At 41.9% G+C, this 10,826-nt stretch overlaps 1 non-coding gene across 1 annotated transcript; it reads right to left on the bottom strand.

The window, feature by feature from the left end:
• Positions 1–10,133: 10,133 nt before the first annotated feature.
• LOC121140073 lies at positions 10,134–10,245 on the bottom strand. The gene has a single exon (XR_005876913.1). It is a non-coding gene; the product is annotated as a U6 spliceosomal RNA (small nuclear RNA).
• Positions 10,246–10,826: the final 581 nt, after the last annotated feature.

Here is a 10,826-nt window from a genome sequence, read left to right as displayed (position 1 = left end):
AGCTGCATATAGGACTTTGGACTCACAAGGATGGGATAGATGATACTTTCTTTAAATCTTGCTGAATGTTGATAGACAAACTATTGTAACTGTGTTCTTACTTGATAACTGTTCTGTTATATATAATTTGACTATGTTAAAGTTAAGACCTTTCTTTTTGTTTAGACAGAAAAGAGGAGATGATGGGGGAAGTCCTATGTATATGTCAATAAAGCACTGTTGTCCAATAGGGAAGTTAGATGGGTGGGACTGGGAGTCCAGGAGGACTCTGGGTAGGAGAAACAAGAGAGTCAAGATGTAACGCCATGGGGTAGGAAGCCCGGAACTATTCTCCGGTAAGAGAAATACTTAGATTAACAATTATGGGGTAATTACTTAAGTCAGAGCTAGCCAGTAAGAAACAAGCAAGGCCAACAGCTTCATAATTAAAAAAAAAGCTTGACATTTCCATGTAATAACATGTTGAAGTAAGTTTATTATTTTCACTTGGGGGCTAGAAGGCTTAAATAAAGAGGACACAGCACACACTTCCTCTTTGTCTGGTCATTTATTACCATTAGTCCATGAGACTGAGGAGTATTCTGGTCTAGTAATAGTAATTTCAATATGAAGGATTACATTTTTTAATCGTTACGTTTGGGTTTTATCAACCTAACTTTTCAATTTGAAAGTATACAGAAATAATCTGCAACATGTAACTTTTAAATTTTTATTTATTTTTATATTATATAGATGAGGTTTTTTTAGTCCTACCCAATGAGGCCAGAAGAGGGTGTTGGAGTTACAGACAGTTGTGAGCTGAATGCTCAGAAATGTACCTGGGTTTTCCTTGAGATCAGCAAATGGTCATAGCCACTTCACCACCGTCTCCCCAGCCCCTCACTATGTTTTAGAAGTAGAAGTAAACATGAAGTAAAGTCAGTTTTTGTAAATCAAGAAGTGAATGACCAGATTAACAGAACCCAAACAAACAAAACAACGAGGATCTATGCTGCAGCTCCCAGTGGCAAAGCCTCAGTTCCGTTCGCTGGTCCTCAAAACTGCCACTCTATTTCCATTCTCATTATTTTTTCCAACTACACTCAGACTGTAACAGTTTTACCCTCTGAGGATTTTTTCTAAAAATAAAATCAGAAAGGCATCAAGGTCTGTATCTTTGATTTCTAAATGCTATTTTTAACCTCTTTATTTTAAACATCACTCTGTACTAGGAAACACTATGCCCACTGCACCTCCTGCAGGTCCCATGTGGTTAGAAAGGATTTGATATTTGAGCATCACTTCATGTGTCTTTCTCCTCAGTCACCACTGGAGACCCCAAAAAGGAAACACAAGAAAACTCAGCAGGGCACAGAACTAAATGTTGAGGCATTCCTTCTCGTTTGTCTCCTTGTTTACTTTTCAGCAAATATCAAACCGAGTCTGACCTAAACATTCAGCATTCATCTATAAGTCATTCTTTTATTTGGCCACATCTCCTCAGTCTCTCCCCAGTCTCTTCTCTTTCTGACTTCCAAAGTTGGAATCTTTGAAGACTGTCCTCAGCCTTTCCCCTAAAAGAGTGATTTTTCAGCAAAGAGTGATTTCACTGCAGGGGACATCTGACAATATTGGGAGACCTTTTTGATCATCACAATCAGGGAAAGATGCTACCGTTGTCTAGTGCTTAGAGAGATAAAGGTCACTGCTGAATACCCTACATTGCAGTCTCCACAATAAAGAATTATCCCTCCCTAAATGGCAAAAATGCTAAAATTCGGAAGTCTTGGCCTGAAAGGTTTTATTCAACCCATGATATACTAAGATTCTGAGCATGTTCACATGCCTCCTAAATTGGATTCTGTACTCTAGTCTTCTCTCCCAACTTCACATTCCTCTACTTATGTATAAGTCACTCTACTTGTATCTATTAGATGCTTCAAACTTTGCCTGTTACAATTCAACCCTTCACATTATCCATAAACAAGTCTCCAAAACCATAAATAAGTCCCCATCTTATGGCTGATGATACCAGCTAATTGGTTCTCTCTCTCTCTCTCTCTCTCTCTCTCTCTCTCTCTCTCTCTCTTTCTCTGTGTGTGTGTGTATGTGTGTCCATGTTCATGTGTATGTGAGTGAGCATAAGCATGTGCACATGTGTTCACATGTATGTTGAGGGTATATGTTGATATTAAATGTCTTCTTCAATCATTCTCCATCTTACTTTTTTTGAGGTAAGCTCTCTCACTGAACCTGGAGCTTACTCATTTGATTAGATTGGATGTCCATGGATCCTCAAAGGTCTACCTGTGTCCTGGCTAGTTTATGTCAATTTGACACAACTAGAGTTATCTGAAAGGAGGGAACTTCAGTTGAAAAAAATGTCTCTATAAAATCCAGCTGTAAGGCATTTTCTCGATTATTGATTGATGGAGGTGGGCCCAGCCCATTGTTTGTGGTGCCATCCCTGGGCTGGTGGTCTTGGGTTCTTTAAGAAAGCAGGCTGAGTGAGAAGGCCTGGGCAACCTATGGGGCCCTGAGCAGTGGATCAGTGTTTATCCCTGGAATACAAACAGACATCGTGTGCCCATAGCACAAGAGGGATACTCTCTCAGTCTGGACTCTTAGGGGGAGAGCCTGGACCCTACCCTGAGGGAAATGTCAGACTCTAGATATCCCCTATGTAGAAGGAATTGGCAATAGGGGGGAGGCTGGGGGGGGAATGGGGGAGTGAGGGAGGATGGGAGGAAGAGGGAACTGGGATTGACATGTAAAACAAGCTATTTAAAATTAAAATAAAAAATAAATAAAAAGCAGGCTGAGAAAGCCATAAAGAGCAAGCCAGTACACAGCACTCCTCTATGGCTTCTGCATAAGTTTCTGCCTCCAGGTTCCTGCCCTGCTTGAGTTCCTGCCCTCACTGCTTTTGATGGTAAGCTGTTACATGGAACTGTGAGTGAAATAAACCCTTTCCAGCTGCTTTTGGTCATGGTGTTTCATCACAGCAATAATAACCTTAAGTAAGACAACCTCTCTCTACTTCCCCAGCACTGGAATTTCAGGATGATGAGGATCTAAACTCGGGTATTCATGTTTGTGTGCCAAGCACTGCTTAGAGCGAACCATGTCTCTAGCCCCCAGGGAGCATCTTAGATTCACATTTCAAGTTTATAGAAGCTATTTCATGCAAATGTTAAAATGATTAGAATTAAACAATAGTGGGAGTGTTAGAAACTTCATCTGGGAAACAAGGATAATATTAAGACCAAAAAGTTCTTAGGATGAGGCTAAACCTATGCATTTACTGTGTCTGATTTCCAAATAGCAACTTTCCCACAGATGTCAAGGAACCCTTTGGTGAAACCGTTATCAGAGTTGCCTTCAACTCACTGTTTTCCTAAGTTGCTGTTAAAAAGGCAGTTTTGGACAGTGCTAGTATCAGCAAATGATAGCCTGTGAGTCAAACACATGCCCTATTAACAGAATTATTGTACAATTTCTAAATAATTGGTGTGGAGCAAGTAATTCACAACTCACAGAAACTGTAATCAATCCAGACTTTGGTATCACTAAATTAAGTTTCATCATCACAAGTCACATTCATTTGTAGAGGTATTATCTTGTTCTTCCCTGGACTATAGCAGCCTCCCTCAGTAGTTGTTACACACACCATAAAGCTGACCAAGACACAAAGAAAGGAAAGGACCTGGGTCCTGGAGAGACGGCTTAGTGATTAAGAGCACTTGGCTGCTCTTACAGAAAATTCAGGTTCTGTTCCTACTAACCACATGGTAGCTCACAATTATCTGTAACTCCAGTTACAGGAGCTCTAATCCTTCTGGCTCTTGAGGGTACTAGGCATGCATGAAGTGCACATACATACACACAGACAAAACACTGATACACAGAAAATAAATATTAAAAGAAAGAAAAAGGACCCAGGAGAAGTTTAATATGGTTCTGACTTAGCATTTGGAATACAGGGGCAGGAGGATTGTGAGTTCCAGATCATCCAGGACTTCAAAGCAAGATCCTGTCTCAGAAAAAAGACATAATGCACTAGCGATGTTGCTTAGTTGTGGAATGCTTGCCTAGCATGCCAGAAACCCTAGTTCTGTCCCTAGTACCACAATAACTGGATGTGGTAACACACTCCTGTAATTTCAGAAGCAGGAGAAGAGGAAGGTTCAGGACAGCCTTGAGTAGTTAGGTCAAAGATAGACTTGGACATATGAGACCCTGTAGTAAAAAGAAAGGAAATGAAAAAGTTAAAGAAAAAGGAAAGAAAGGGGACTGTACATATGTCTCAGAGGCAGAGAACATATTTAACATGTGCATGGAGCCAGATTCAACTCCCAGTACCCAAACCATCATAATTCTCACCAAAAGAAAAGGAATACAGAAAGACAGCTTTAAATGTTCTCTCAGCAGTATGGTCTCTGAGTGTGATCCAACTGCTGTAAGCTTCGAGTTAAATAGAATTGATAGTATTTTCCTGGAAAGATTTTTAGACCGGAAGAAAGCCAATAAAGGTGTGTGCTATAGCAGGGACTCAGTATACCTTAGCAGCAACAGGGCAACAATTAACTATCATTAGAGCAAGCTTCTGTATACTTTAAGCGTGTCTATGTGCAGTGCCCCTGTCTGTAAATCCAAATTTAGGAGGGCCATCTAGTCCTTTTTGGTCATAAATTTGATGACTAAACACTTTCCCCTCACATTGTGGGCTGATAACCAATAGGAAAGAGATTAGCATCTTTGTAATTCACAGGTCATCCCACCAAACCATGAATTCCCCTAGTTAGTAGTTCCCTGTATTTCTCTTCAGTGACACAGGTGACAATATCTGAAGTGGGTAACAGTCTTGATCAACCTGATCTTCTGCTCAACTGTCTGGTATGGACAACGTAGGAAAATAAGTTTTGTTAACAGGAAGTGGGAGGAGAGAGAACATGACATTGGCATAAAACAACAGCCTAACCTATCAGACCCCCTATCTTCCAAAGTCCCTGGAGGGTATTCACAATGTTCAAAGAAGCAGAGACCAATGTTTTGATGTTTGATTGGCCTCTCCCAAATTTCCAGGGTTAAGAAATAGGGGCATAGAGGCCCTCACACTTACCTTGTCTGTGCCCTTCTTCAGGACATTGACCTCAGCCCTGGCCACCAACTCCAATCGGTCAGGAGATTCTGCCATCCCTAGTGGATCCTCAGACTCAGGCTTGCCTTCTGACTTACAGCTCATTCCTGGAGTAGAAAAGAGGTCAACTCTAGCTCTTTTTCTTGGTATGACCCCATCCTTTCCTCCGCTTCCATACAACCATGTTCTGTTGATCTTTAAAGCAATTTGTGCTATGCCAAGAGTCACTCGCAACCACTGTAGGCTTCTTCTTCCCACTGAACTCCCCTTTCGGAGGCACTTTCTGGGATAATCCACATCCATCACGAGTGAAAAGGCACAAGGCGTCATCCTGCTAATTAACATATGGCCTAATTACGGCTGTGTTACATTTTAGAAGACAGAATTAAAGTCTGAAGTGACCTAAGTAATTAGGAAAGGGTAGAAAGAAACAGAAGCAGCAGCAATAAGGCTGAGACGGGCAATGGCCTACCGTGACAGGTGAAACTATAAAGGATCAGAGGCAGGTGAAAAACAGTTGGCTGAGACTCAGGTGCTTGGATTGTGGTTGGACACAGGCCCCCACAAGCTATTTGTTTGCTTGGTTGGTTTTTGTTTTTAGTTATTTGAATTATGAAGTGTAAAGCAAGATGGGCGTGTGTGTGTGTGTGTGTGTGTGTGTGTGTTTGGTAAGAGAGAAGAAATTATTCAGAAAACTTAATACTCATGAATCTTCACACAGAACCGCAGAAAAGAGAGGGAAGGGCCAGGTCTGACAATAGAATTGACATGCTGGCCCATGTAGTGAGTGGTAGGGCCAGGACCAGGGCCAACAAGGACATGAGGTGGACACTGATCTCAGGTAAAGAACGTGAGCACAGATCTTTGAGCTATCAAAAGACATGGGAACACTGACAAGAAGTGAGAGGAAGAGGGAAGGCACAGAAGGAAGGGAAGGTTTTTCACAGAGCAAGTTAGCACTATGGGTTAGTGCACTTAAATCCAGCTGGGCACCTAGGGAGGTAGAGACCACATCTTGACTTTGTGCTTAGAAAGCTGCTCTGCCTTCATCCAGTGGCTTATGGAAACAGAGGCTAACACCCACAGCTAAACACTGAACTGAACTCCTGGAACCAAGTTGCAAAGAGAGTGGAGTGATGAGCAAAGGGGTCAAGACCAGGCTGGTAAAACCCACAGAAACAGCTGAAATGAACAAGGGGGAGCTCATGGACCCCAGACTGATGGTTGAAAGGCCAGCTTGAAACTCATCCAGACCCCCTAAATTTGGGTGTCAGTGAGGAGGCCTCAGCAATCTATGGTAGTAGATCAGTATTTATCCCTGGCATATGAATGGACTTTAGAAACCCATTCCACATGGAGGGATGCTCTCTCATCCTGGACACATGGAGGAGGGCCTAGGCCATGGCCCAGATGAAATGACAGACTCTGGAGATCCCCCATGTAGGGCCTCACCCTCCCTGGGGAGTGAAGTTGGGATTGAGTGGGGGGACTGGGAGGATGAGAGAGGGTAAGGGAGGAGGGGAGAGAGAGGGATCTGGGATTGACATGTGAAACAAGCTTGTTTCTAATTTAAATTTAAAAATCTAGACGAAAGCTGCTCTGTAAATTCCCTCATCTTTGCAGATCAGTCAGTCTCTATTACCCAACTCTTTTCTGTCACCATGGAGAAAGATCTGCCAGTAGTAACACAGAAACGAACATAGCTATGCTCCAAATCAAATGTTCAAAAAAGCCAAGCAGACTGTAAAAGGCCTATGTCTTGTCAATACTTTCCTGTAGAATAGTTTTCTAATCTCCTGCCAAGAAGAGTCTATTTATTTTTCGATAGTTAGTTATTATTTATTTATTGCTTGAGGCTAGCCTGAAACTTACTATGTAGCTGAGAAGGTTCTTGAACTTTGCATCTTCCTGGCCCAACTGGAGGCCAATTGTTCAAATGTGTGAGCTTATGGGAAGGCATTCATTCAAACCACCACACTGCCTCCACCTCATGAGTGTTAGAATTACAGGTATGCATCATTTTACTTGGTTTTCCCTTTTACAAGGGATGGAACCCAGGGCTTCGTGCATTCTAGACAAGCATCCTACCAGCTGAGCTATAGCCATAGCCCTAGAAGAACCAGTTTCTTAAAAAGGCCCTGGTACTTGGAAGCTGTGGTTCTGGTGCTGCTGGTTTGTCCCTCAGGAAATGTGTCTCCATCTTATTCTACCAATGCCCAATCACCACATTGGCTTCATCACCTTCAAGTTGGCTCCATGACCCATAACTTGAAGAAGCAGAGGGCTGAGGCTAGCCCAGTCATGATAGAGGCAAGAGAGAGAAACAATAGAACCCAGAAGAATCGGAAGGCTTGACCATAGTCACCGAGCATTTCAGGACCTGACACATCTATGGGTGCCATGCAGCTGCCCTGAGTCAGGTGCTTTGGCTGGAGGCCCCAGAGTTGTGTTTGTAGGTGCTGTGGAGGAACAACTTTCAGGTGATGTTGCTGTGCCCCAGTGGCAACAATACTGAATTCTGGAATTGTATGAAGAACGACCCTCCCCAAAAATTGAAATTTCCTTAGATTTGGGCAGGAGTCTCCAAAGTGAACTTTTGGTCCCTGAGCACTTATGATGGCATGTGGTCAAACTTAAGCTATGTACCCGAAGCCGCAGTTAGTTCCCTTCTCACCAGAAACAATGGGGCTCAGTTATGAGACAACCTCAAGTAAAGCATTGTAAAAGTACTTGAATTGCTTTAGTAAAAGTTGAAAACAGTTTTCAAAAGTGTCCTTGGGGTTGGAGAGATGGTTCAGTGTGTTGAGCACTTGCTGATCTTCCCGAGAACCAAAGTTAAGTTCCCAGCACCTGTGTCAGGCAGTTCACAACCACCTATAACTCCAACTCCAGGACATCTTTCAGCCTGCAAGGAATGACACCTGCACACATGTAGCATTCACTCACACAGACACATATACATATAAATAAAGATAGACTTTTAAAATGTCCAATTCAACTAAAATAAGACTTCTGTCTACATAACAGAAGTGTCAACTAGAAGAAAATTAACAATTAAAAAGTGATCACACAGTGCTGAAGAGTTGGCTTAGGATTTAAGAACATTGGCTGTTCTTCTAGAGGACCCGGGTTCAATACTCAGCACCCGTATGGCTGCTCACAATCATCTTTAACTCCAATGGTGGGGAATATCAACTGATGCCCTGGTTTGGCCTCCATGGGCACTATCATACATACACTCTACAGGCATACAAGCAGGCAAAACATCAATAAAATGAAAATGCCGATAAGGTAGAAAAAAAGGGAATCTACACACTGCTGGCAATGTAACTATGGCCACTTTGGAGAACAGTATGAAATATTTTGAGGACAAAACAGAACCCAAGAATGAAATTACCAAGCTCCATATGGGGGCTCACACATGTACTCTTGGCACTTGAAAGACTGAAGCATGAGATTACTGAAAGTTGAGGTCAGCATGGCCTACATAATGAGTTGCAGGTGTCCAGTCTGGGCTACAGATTGAGATCCTGCCTCAAGAGGGAAGCGAGGTGGTAAGGGAGAGAGAGAGAAGGGAAGGGAGACAGTCATTACTGGCCATACAGTCACATAAAGTGAAATCTGTACTTGGAAGACACATCTGTAGTCCCATGTTTATTGCAGCACTATTCACACTAGGCAAGAAGTGGAAGCAACTTAAGTGTCCACCAACTGATGAATGGATCAAGAGAACACCATCCAATCACAAAAAAAGATAAAATGCAGCCATCTACAATAGCATGGATGGAGCTGGGGCTCATTCTGTTAAGGGAAATAATCCAGACACAGAACTATAAATGCTACATGATCTCACTCATATAAAGAATGTATTGCAGTCAATCGTAGAGAAGCTGGGAGTAGAGTAGTGCTTACCAGAGGCTAGGGAGAATGAGGAAGGAGCAGATGGGGAGTGCTTGGTTAGTGGGTACTAAGTTGAAGTGACATAGGAGCAAGACATTTAGGTGTTTGGTTTTTCTGTTAGTGGTTTGTTTGCTTTGTTAGGAAACAAGTACAGGACCTCACATAGAGTAGGCAAATAGCTAAGCAAAGCTACATTCCCAGCTCATTTCTAGTATATTCTATTCCACAGCAACATGAATATATAATGATAATAAGACTGAAGTTTTCTTCTCTCTTTATTCTTTATTGTCTTGCTATATACTTCAAAAAGCTAGAAGGAAGAATTTTGAGTATTTGTATGACAAAAGAAGCATGGATACTTTAGGAGGTGGATATGCTTACCACGAGCTGAACATTACACAGTGCATACATATATCAACACACCACCATACGGTACTCCCACAAATGTATACGTTTTTTGTGCCAGTCGACAAAAGGACATATAAAATAGAAATCTTCAAATTATTAGATCAAAAGATGCTAAATCATTCCATTCAATTGTTAGAAGTTTTTAATATCATCTCTGGAATTCTCCACATAACACATCCCAGATGGATAGAGACCCTGACCCTATCCATCCATCATCACTGTTCAAATCTCTAGGTTCCCCTTAGCAGGTGAGAAGGCTATGGCATTTAGCTACTGACACTCACCCATCATTGTCAAAGGTATTTCTAGGGATATTGACTCCTGGTTCTCTGACCTGTCTGGAACTTGGGCCAAATAAATGTCTGCAGTTTGAGAGGGAGGTGAGAGGGTTCCTGGGAGGATGCTGCAGGCTCTTACAGAAGGAGGGGCCAAGGCTGAATAGGAAAGTGAGAGCAGAGACACTGAGTATAAAGCATCAGAGATTTCACTCCAGGGTCATAAGGTGGAGGCAAGGAAATTGGTATCAAAGGCCTGGCTCCACCATTTCATTTCTGTGTTTTCACATTTAAAAAATATGTTGTTTTTATTTCCTCACTTCAAAACAGAGTATGCTATGAGCCCTCCCCCTGCAGCTGAGGAGCTATTGACAGTTAATGGCTGCTAAGGAAGGAAAAATCAGTTTTCTTTTCTTTGCTTCTTTTTAAAAATAAATATGGAATGCTCCACACATTTGCATGTCATCCTTGTGAAGGTTCCATGCTATGCTAATCTTCTCTGAATCATTCCAGTTTTAGTATGTGTGCTGAGGATTCGAGCACAAGTCAATTTTCTCTAAGGATGCGGTCACTTAATAGGTTGATCATACTCCATTGGATGCCCTATACCCAACAACATATGGGCAACACTAATTGGACTCAGTTGGTTATTTAAAAAAAGGAAAGGAAAAGAAAAAGGGGACATAAAGTTAGGAAGTAGATGTGTTGGGGAAGGACCAAGGAGGAGTTGGAGGGGATATGGTGAAAATACATGAATGAAACTCTCAAAGAACAAACAAAAGGCATCATATTAAAATGAGTATAATGTCACTGATCTGTACTGAAGCACTGTTATACCCTAGGCGTAATAGGACATATATTAAGAATAACACAGCCTTACTTTTAAAGAGTTTATGACCTAATGAGGGTAGGATAACACAGTAATGAGATGTATAGTGGCATTCCTTGTTCTTTCAGCTAAGTGTAAGGGATCTTGCTAGAGTCTTCCTTTAAATTAACTGTAATCCAGTTGACAGCTCTGCAAAGGAGTTACAGCTGACTTCCTCTTAAGGCTGAAAGTAGCCCTCCAAAAGGCTAAGTGATGAATTCAAGAGCACATGGCTAGTGAGAAACAGCTGGAACTC

Source organism: Mesocricetus auratus, unplaced genomic scaffold, assembly GCF_017639785.1.
Source record: "Mesocricetus auratus isolate SY011 unplaced genomic scaffold, BCM_Maur_2.0 Super-Scaffold_100003, whole genome shotgun sequence".
Taxonomy (NCBI): Eukaryota; Metazoa; Chordata; class Mammalia; order Rodentia; family Cricetidae; genus Mesocricetus; species Mesocricetus auratus.
Note: the sequence above shows the minus strand (reverse complement) of the source record. Positions and strands in the feature narration are given on the sequence as shown.